The sequence below is a fragment of the Macadamia integrifolia genome, chromosome 3, assembly GCF_013358625.1.
Source record: "Macadamia integrifolia cultivar HAES 741 chromosome 3, SCU_Mint_v3, whole genome shotgun sequence".
NCBI classification, from domain to species: Eukaryota; Viridiplantae; Streptophyta; class Magnoliopsida; order Proteales; family Proteaceae; genus Macadamia; species Macadamia integrifolia.
In genome coordinates, this window is record NC_056559.1 from 3,936,043 (window position 1) to 3,945,701 (window position 9,659).

At 35.0% G+C, this 9,659-nt stretch overlaps 1 non-coding gene across 1 annotated transcript; it reads right to left on the minus strand.

Annotated features, from left to right (window-relative positions):
- Positions 1-512: 512 nt before the first annotated feature.
- On the minus strand, positions 513-619 carry LOC122075042. The gene has a single exon (XR_006139177.1). It is a non-coding gene; the product is annotated as a small nucleolar RNA R71 (small nucleolar RNA).
- Positions 620-9,659: the final 9,040 nt, after the last annotated feature.

The following is a 9,659-nucleotide window of genomic DNA, read 5'->3' on the forward strand; positions in this document are numbered from 1 at the left end:
TCGAGTTGTGGGTAGTTTTCTATTGCATGAGTGTTAGGTGGGTACGTAATACTAAGAATCGGTTAGAAAGAATAGATCCAACAAGTAGTAACCCTATACGTTTGCTCTCTTTAAAACCTTTCAATATGGAAGACGAACATCATAACCCTTCACTTAAATCTCTAAAAGATAGGTTCTACCCTGCTAGAACAACCCAACCTTTCTGTATAGTTCCACCACAAGCCCAGGGTAATAATTTTGAACTCAAATCTCAATACATCACTATGTTGCCCCATTTCCATGGGTTGACCTTTGAGGATGCATACCTATTTCTAAAGGAATTTGAAGAGATATGTGTTCTAATTAAGATCCAACAGCTTTTTGATGATACTGTTAAGTTTAGGTTTATCACTTTTGCATTAAAAAATCAAGCTAAGAAGTAGTTGTATGGGTTACCCACAAATTCCATAACCTCATGGGAATAGTTCACAGTTGTCTTCCTTAAGAAGTTTTTCCCAACTCACAAGACCAATTAGCTTAGAAGTGATATCCTTTAGTTTAGATAAAAGCCTAGTGAGTCATTTTCCAAACTTATGGAGAGATTCAAGGATCTACTCCAAGAATGCCCTCACCATGGCCTAGACTTATAGCATTTATGTCAAATAATTTATGAGGATATTGATTAACCAACTAAACAAATGATAGAGTCTATGTGCCCTGAGAGATTCACATCCTTTACAGATGAAGGAAAGGCATGGAAATTCTTACTTGACTTAGCTGACAAAACCCGTGAGAGTGAAAGAACCATAGGAGGAAAAATATATTTTGTGAATGAGATAGTAGCCAAGGAAGCCCATTTGGATAGCCTAATTAAGAGAATTGAGGCTATTGTTCCTAGAATGCCATCATCAGTCAATTTGGTTAAGATTTGTGCTTGGTGCCAATCCCCTGGACATGTCATAGAAGAATACTCCAACACCTTTAGGGGCACTTTTAATAATAATGTTAATATCTTATACCAAAATAATCCATATAGTAATACCTACAATCTAGGATGGAGAAATCACCCAAATTTCTCTTGGAATCAAGGCAATCAAGCAGGGCCTTCCAATTTCCATAATCAAGGTCAACCTGGACTCCAAAGTCCTCCCTTTGCACAATAATCTTTTTTCTAAAATACTTTTCCTAAGTCAAATGTAGGACCTTGGGCTAGTTTTCCTAGGGTCCCTCTCCTATCATCTTATCAGCAACCCCTTAGGTTTACCAACACTAGAGAGACAAGTAGAATAAGTGACTTGAAAAAAAATATGGCCCTCCTCATAACAAGCCATCAAAATCTTACGAGAGAACTCACTCAAGTTGTCTCAATTATGCGTGAGAGGGAGAAAGGAACTTTACCCAGTCAACCAGAGCCTAACCCTAGGCATCATCAGCCTGTTAGTTCACAAACACCAACAAATGCACCACTGAATATAGTACAAGGTCAGACCCAACAAGGGCCCTCTAACCAATGTAATATTATTTATGCCCTTAGGAGTGGTAGAGAGTACCAACAGAGCGTTCCTAAATCTTCCCCATCTATTACTCCTATTAACTCTCCTTCAGTTGAGGACACAACTGTGCCACTTGTTCCAGGTTCGTCTGATGAACCTAAAGATTCTTTTGAAACTAAAGATGATTTGGTTGAGGAAACAAAAAATGTGTCTTCTGAAAAATGGCAAATCTCTAACATTCCTTATGTTCATCCTATCCCATTTCCTAATCGCTTGGTACAAAAAAAGAAGACTACTTACATGGATAAAATTTTAGAAGTCTTCAAAAAGGTAGAAGTGAATGTCCCACTTTTGGATGTCATATCCCAGATCCATGCCTATGCAAATGTACTAAAATATTTGTGTACTCATAAACGTATCACTAGTGTACCCAAAAATGTGTTATTGACAGGTAACATTAGTTCTATAATCACTCAGCCTGTAGCAGCCAAGTACAAGGATCCAGGGAGCCCTACCATATCTTGTGTCATAGGCAACACCTACATTGAGCATGCTTTACTTGACCTTGGTGTAAGTGTGAATCTTTTGCCTTACCATGTGTACAAGCAACTTGGATTGGGAGAATTGAAAGCCACTGGAACTACTCTTCAGTTGGCAGATAGGTCTATTAAGATTCCTAAAGGGATGGTTGAGGATGTCTTACTAAAGGTGGGAAAATTTATTTTTCCTGTTGATTTCATTGTGTTAGATACCAAGCCCTTCTCAACCAAGGATGAGATCCCAATAATTCTAAGAAGACCATTCTTGGCTACCAGTAATTCATTAATCAACTGCCGGAATGGTTTTCTAAGATTATCTTTTAGTAACCAAACTATTGAGTTTAATATATTTAGAATAGGCAAGCAACCACATATGGAAGAAGAGATCAATATGCTTGAGGATTTTCTGGATTTTTCTGATGATTTAGTTACCAACTTTGACATTGATTTTGATTCAGAATTCCAATAGTGTATGGATGAGTTGGATGATGATAATGAAAATTTATTTTCTGAAGTCTTAAGTCTTCATACACCTGTGGAGCCCTTAGGATCCCTTTCTAATTCTATTCACAAACCTTCCATAGTTGAGCCCTCTAAGCTAGATCTTAAGGAGTTGCCATCTAATTTAAAGTATGCTTACTTAGGGCTTGACCATACTCTTCCTTTAATAATTTCTTCAAATTTGACTTCTAGTCAGGAAGAAGAGTTACTTAAAGTGTTAAAAGATAATAAGGAAGCCCTATGTTGGACCATGACCGATATCAAGGGTATAAGCCCTTCTATTGTGTAACATCATATACATCTTATAGATGATTCTAAATCATCCATGGAACCCCAAAGAAGAGCTAACCCAGTGATGATGGAAACCATTAAGAAAGAGATCCTAAAGTACTTGGATTATGAAATAATTTATCCTATTTCTGACAGCCAATGGGTAAGCCCAGTTCACGTAGTGCCTAAGAAGTCTAGTGTGATTGTAGTTCCTAATGCCAATAATGAACTAATTCCAACCCGTGTCTAATCAGGGTGGAGAGTGTGCATAATCTATAGGAAACTTAATGTGGCAATCTGGAAGAACCACTTCCCATTACTATTCATTGACCAGATGTTAGAGAGGTTAGCTGAACATGAATACTATTGTTTTCTTGATGGATATTCTGGTTATAACCAGATCCCAATTGCTTTAGAGGACCAATATAAGACCACTTTTACATGCACATATAGAACATTTGCTTACAGGCGTATGCACTTTGGACTTTGCAATGCCCCTGCTACGTTCCAACGATGCATGATGAGCATCTTTTCTGACATGGTCGAAAAATTCTTATAGTATTTATGGATGACTTTTCAATTCATGGGAATTCCTATTCTGAATGTCTTCATCATCTTTCTTTAATTTTGAAAAGGTGTATATCTAAGAATTTGGTTTTGAATTGGGAGAAATGTCATTTCATTGTTACATCTGGTATTGTTTTAGGCTATGTAATATTCAAGGAGGGAATTAAGGTAGATAGAGCCAAAGTGGATTTAATTAATAATTTACCACCTCTTTAATCTGTTAAGGACATCCCGTCTTTTCTAGGGTATGCGGGCTTCTACAGAAGGTTTATTAAGAACTTTAGTCAGTTAACCCGACCTCTCACTTCATTACTTGCCTAAGATCAAACTTTTGAGTTTTCTAAACAGTGCTTAGAATCCTTCAAACAACTTAAGAAGGAGTTGACCAATGCACCCATTGTTCAACTACCTGTTTGGACCGAACATTTTGAACTGATGTGTGATGTTTCAGATTTTTCCATAGGAGCGATTTTAGGTCAAAGGATTAATAAGTTACCCACTGTCATTTACCATGCTAGTAAGACCTTAAATGATGCACAACTTAATTATACAACCATTGAAAAAGAATTTTTAGTGGTTGTGTTTGCATTAGAAAAGTTTCGGTCTTACTTAGTTGGTTCATATGTGGTGGTGTATACTGATCATTCTACTCTCAGATATTTAGTTTAGAAGAAGGATGTCAAAGCCCATCTCATTAGGTGGGTTTTACTTTTGTAAGAGTTTGATTTAGAAATTAGGGATAAAAAATGAGTTGAAAACCTAGTTGCAGACCATTTATCTCGGCTTCCCAATTCCTTGATTGTCGATTCTCCAGTCAACGAGAACTTTTCAGATGAACAATTATTTACAATGTCCAATGAACTATGGTTTACTGATATTGTCAACTTCTTAGTTTCAGGTGTGACTCTGGATCACTGGTCCACCCAAGATAAGTATAGATTTCATTCCTAAGTTAAGCATTTTTTCTGGGATGATCCTTATTTGTTTAAGATATGTCCGGATCAGATTATCCGACGATGTGTTTCTGATCATGAGCAACATTCTATTCTCTCTTTTTGTCATGATCATACATGTGGTGGACACTTTGGAGTTAAGAAAATTGTCGCAAAGGTTCTCCAACGCGGATTTTATTGGCCCAATCTTTTTAGAGATGCTTTTGATTTTTACAAGGCTTGTCCCGCCTGCCAATCTTTTGGCGGTATCAATAAGAGGAACATGATGCCCTTCAATCCTATTTTGGAAGCTGAGATTTTTAATGTAAGGGGCATCGATTTTATGGGATCATTCCCTAATTCCTTTGAGAATTTGTACATATTTTTTACCGTTGATTATATTTCTAAATGGATAAAGGCCATAACTTGTAAAACTAATGACCACAAAGTGGTGGTCCAGTTTCTAAAAGAGAATATTTTTTCCCGCTTTGGTGCACCACGTGCAATAATTAGTGATAGGGGTACTCATTTTTGTAATCGAACTTTTGAGGCCCTAATTAAAAAATATGGGATCATCCATAAGTTATCTACCCCTTATCACCCCCAAACTAGTGGCTAAGTGGAGGTGTCTAATAGGCAGATCAAACAAATCTTGGAGAAAACTATTAATCCCAACCATAAGGATTGGTCTCTTAGACTCATTGATGCCTTGTGGGCCCATCAGACTACATTCAAGACCGACCTTGGTCAGTCTCCTTACCATTTAGTGTATGAAAAATCTTGTCACTTACCAGTTGAGTTGGAGCATAAGACCTTTTGAGCCATCAAGAAGCTTAACTTTAATTTGTCTGATTTGGAAATTCATCGTAGGCTCCAACTATCTGAGTTAGAAGAACTTAGGAATGAAGCCTATGAAAGTTCTAGGATTTAGAAGGAAAATACCAAAGTTTTCCATGATAAACATATTCCACGTAAATATTTTACAATTGGTGATAAGGTCTTATTGTACAATTTTTGATTGCATCTTTTCTCTGGTAAGCTTAAATCTAGATAGGATGGCCCATTTATTATCCATAATGTACATCCCCATAGGGCTGTGGAGATTTTGAATCCATGAACAAGGGTAATTTCAAAGGTTAATGGTCAGCGTTTGAAACCATTCCTTGAGTTTTCTACTACTGATAGTAAAAATGTCATGGATCTCCATGAACATCTTTACATTGATGACTAAATTTTAATCAGGTATGACCCCCTTGCATTATCTTCATTTTTAATTCTTTCCATGCATTGAAGACATTGCATGACTTAAGTGTGGGGGAGGGAAATTAGTTTTTGCTTTTTCCACTTTGTTTTACTTGTTTTTTTTTTTGAGCATGTTAAAGGATAAAGTCCTACTTTGGCTTTTGGCTAATGATCATACCATTCGGTTGCTTTATTAATGTGCAAAATAAAAGTTTTGACTAAGGTACCCATTTTAAACGTATAAAAACCCTATTGAGAAGAAAGAAACAAGTCTGTGTCTTGAGATGGGATTTTCTTTTGAAAAATAAGAGACCCATGTTTTATGGTGTTGGATCATATGTAAGTTTGTGGGTTCCCTGTACTTTTGATTTGGAGTTGAGACATTCTTTTTAATTTGGCATGAGTTGACAAAATGCACAATTTTAAATAAAATGTAAAATATGGTATAAAGAAGAAAAAGAGTTGATTCCCTTATAACTAGACAGATCATTGCGCCTCAGGAAGTGTGGTGTCTTGATCGAAATTCCTAGAGAAAAAACTTCTAAAAGAACTCTAGCATCACTGTCTCTGTGGGCATATGCAAAAAACGAAGCTACATAGTAACTTGTGTGTCTGGTGTTTGTTCCACAATGTCATTCAGGCCAAAAGTAGTGGAGCAGAATAGAGTTTATTAAGCGAAAAAAAAAATCTGTAAATGCCATTAATGCTTGGTAATATGCTTTGGTCAAAAACACTTCAACACCTTAGTCATTGGTTCCCTATTTCTTCACAAGTGGTTTTACCTTAAGATAAAGATATTTTGGAAGAGACGAGGTGAGTTTCAAATTAAGAAATATGTTAATGCCTGGAATTGATAAAGGGTAATAAAAGTTCAAGTGTGGAGGTCCCTTGTAAGAAAAATTATCTTTGTTCCAGATCGATATGAGCCTTACCTTTAGCCAAGGTTGGGATTTATTTATTCTGGATTTTGGGTGTATATTCACTACAAACACCCACGAGATACAACTCGTCCACTAGGGGTGACCTAGGGGTTTAAAGGCTTGTTGCACATGCTAAGTGTAACCGTGATTCATACGAAAGTGAGTTAGGTTTTTTGTTTTTATTCTTTTTCTTTTTGTTTTTCTCGAGGACTAGCAAAGTCTAAGTGTGGAGGAATTCTGATGAGTATATTTATGTGTGAAATTTAGAGTAATAAAATATGTATTTTATATATTTAGAACGGAGCTACCTTGGGTTTTACTCTCTTTTTGTAGGTTTGTATTTTAAAGACTTTAAGCATTATCAGGCATCATATCCCTCCAACAACAACTACCTAGTGTAGTTGGTGAGCTATGGTGTGTAAAATTCCCTTGTTCACTAGGAGGTCTCAAGTTTGAATCTCATGGTTGTCTTTTTTTGGAGAATTTTATTGAAGATTTCTTATTTTTCACTCATTTAAAGCACTAAAGGCATAGAGGAAATTTTCACATCAAATTAGAAGCAAGAAAAATTGTGGGAAGGATTTCTTACGCAAGAAGAAAAAAAAATGGGAGAAATAAATCTTGTCCAAATCTTCTCTCTCCTCCACATCATCACCAAAAGATTATCCAAATCACACAAAGCAAGAAGGAAAATGGTCACTTGGAGGGAGAAAAAAAAGAGACAAATAAATTAAAAAAAAAATAAAAGGAAAGAAAATAAGAAAAAAAAATTATAAAAAATTTCTCCAAGTTTATTTCTCTCTTCTCTCTCCTCCACCTTAGCACTTTTGGTCTCAAAAGATCTTACTACCAATTATGGGTTTCTCCCTTTTAGGAAAGAGAAATTTGTTACCCTACCTCCCCATTCCCTATAAATACAACTCATGTAAGAGGAGGGGGGACAATTCATTCTTCTTCTAGGGTTTTTTTTTAGTTGCTCTATTTCTTTTTCTAGTTTTCTCTTTCTCTAGCTCTAGTTCTAGGTTTATGTTTTAAACACTTTTGTAAGTTCTTTTTATTCAATTAATGCAAGCACTTTTATTTTTTATTCAGTCTTTTATTTTTATTGTTTAAGCAATTCAAGCTGTAATTTTCAAGTTCTAGTTCTAGGCTTAGTTCTAGGTGACAAGAACAAGCTATGAAACATGTCTTTCAAGTTCAATTTATTTTTTCTTCAGATTTGTTTTCTTTAATACTATAAATTTCAGATTTGATTTATTTCAGATCTGATTTTTAGTACTGGTAGTATCTCAAATCGATCAAGTTTTCAGTTCAAGGGTAAAGTTCAAGTAAATAGGCTCCTTCAGTAGTCTTCTCTCTCCCCTCTCATTCCCTCTTCTGACTACCCTTTCTTTTTTAATTTAGGATTTTAATTTCAGTCGTTACATTATTGCTATCCCTTTCCCCCAAGGTTCATGGCTAGAGTATGTGTTGGCTTTGCCCCTCCTAGCCATAGAATCATCAATTTATTACTTTTATTTGAGTTATCTCCATTTCCCTAAAGCCAAGTAGAGTAACCCTTGTAAGAGTGACTCTCTGATCAAGTAGGGAAGTTTATATTATGATGCATCCATCGGGCTAAGTAGAGAAACCTATTATTTGTGAGTCTCTATCTAGCTTTATCCCCTTTCTTTTACTTTATTTTCATTTCAGTTTTTTTTTCTTTATTATTTTTTTTAATTGCGTGGCCTGTTTATTTTTAGTTATTTATTTATTTAATTTTAATTGCTTGGCTTGCGTCTTTATATTCTTAGATGACGAATGGTTAGGACGTTATTTTAGATACATATATTTAGGACGGTAATTAGAATTAAATCACAACCATTAATCAGTTCACTTTCTCATTATTAAAAGAAAAATAAAATAAAATGGTTGCTCTCCCTGTGTTCAACCTGTAACTATACTGATCCGTACGCTTGCGGTTACATTTTAAAATCTCAAACACCCACTTAATTGAAAATCTTACAATCTCCCACTTGGGCAGCATATGTCAAAAGTTTTAGATTTTAAAATGACTTTCTGGTTTAGATAAACTGAATGTGGTAACAAATAAAACAGTATTGAATAGAGTGCACCTTAAACCAAATGCCTTGGTCAGAATGAGAATTACAAACACCCAACCGGATTGTTCATCACATCTAAAGCAACATATGACCAAATACATCAAAGTGCTCATAACTTCACCGACTTGGCTAAATAGTATAAAAGTGTGGTATGAAAATAACATGCAATAGTGATCATCATGTCTATTTCTAAATTGGTCTTGGCTCGAAAACCAAATTAGCCCTATGAGACAGATACCGAAGGTCTCATTAACTACAAGCGTCTCTTAAACGCTTAAGCTTCATTCAAAGAAGCTCATTGGAACTGGGTCCAGATGTCCCAAAATACTAGCATTATACCTCAATCAATTAAGGCTTTACTAGCGACTGGATGTGTGTGTATTGACTAAAACCTCAGATACCGAATGAGGTAAATATACCACATACAGCCTCAATTTTTTAAATGGGGCAAATAAACAAGTATATACACATAACTACATAAGCAATTGTCCATAATAAAAATGCATGTATATTCTTGAAAACAATAATAATGCATCATAAATACAAAAACAAATTGAAAGTCAAATGTACCTGAATATATGAGCAAAGCTCCCACTAATAAAATACATGAAAAGAATTAATAAGTCCTTTATCAGTGATATGCTCTTGAAAAACTTTTAAAATCAAACCCATAGTTTGTGAATGAACAATTATTTTATCTATAGTAATATAGTTCCACAGAAATTTATGATTTATGAACTTACTCCCATTGATCTTTGGGTAAACCTATTTAATTCCTCCACTTTTCATAAAAAACCTGATTTTGAACTAATATTAATAATCATTGGCTTGGGAAGCCCATCAATTCAAAGATTAAAATCCATTATCATAATAGCCAAAGTAACATTAAATGATTAGTTCCATTCTTCAAAATTGAAACCATTCAAAATTTTAATAGAAAATAGCTGGGAAGTCAAAGCTGACAAATATAACCATAGATATTTACCAAAATATACAATATACAAGAACATAAGGTATATTAACATCCTAATAATATAATTAAACCTGACTAATTGGGCTATTAATCAGATTTCCCCCATTTGTAGAAAAATACGAACGGAGGAAATATCCGACA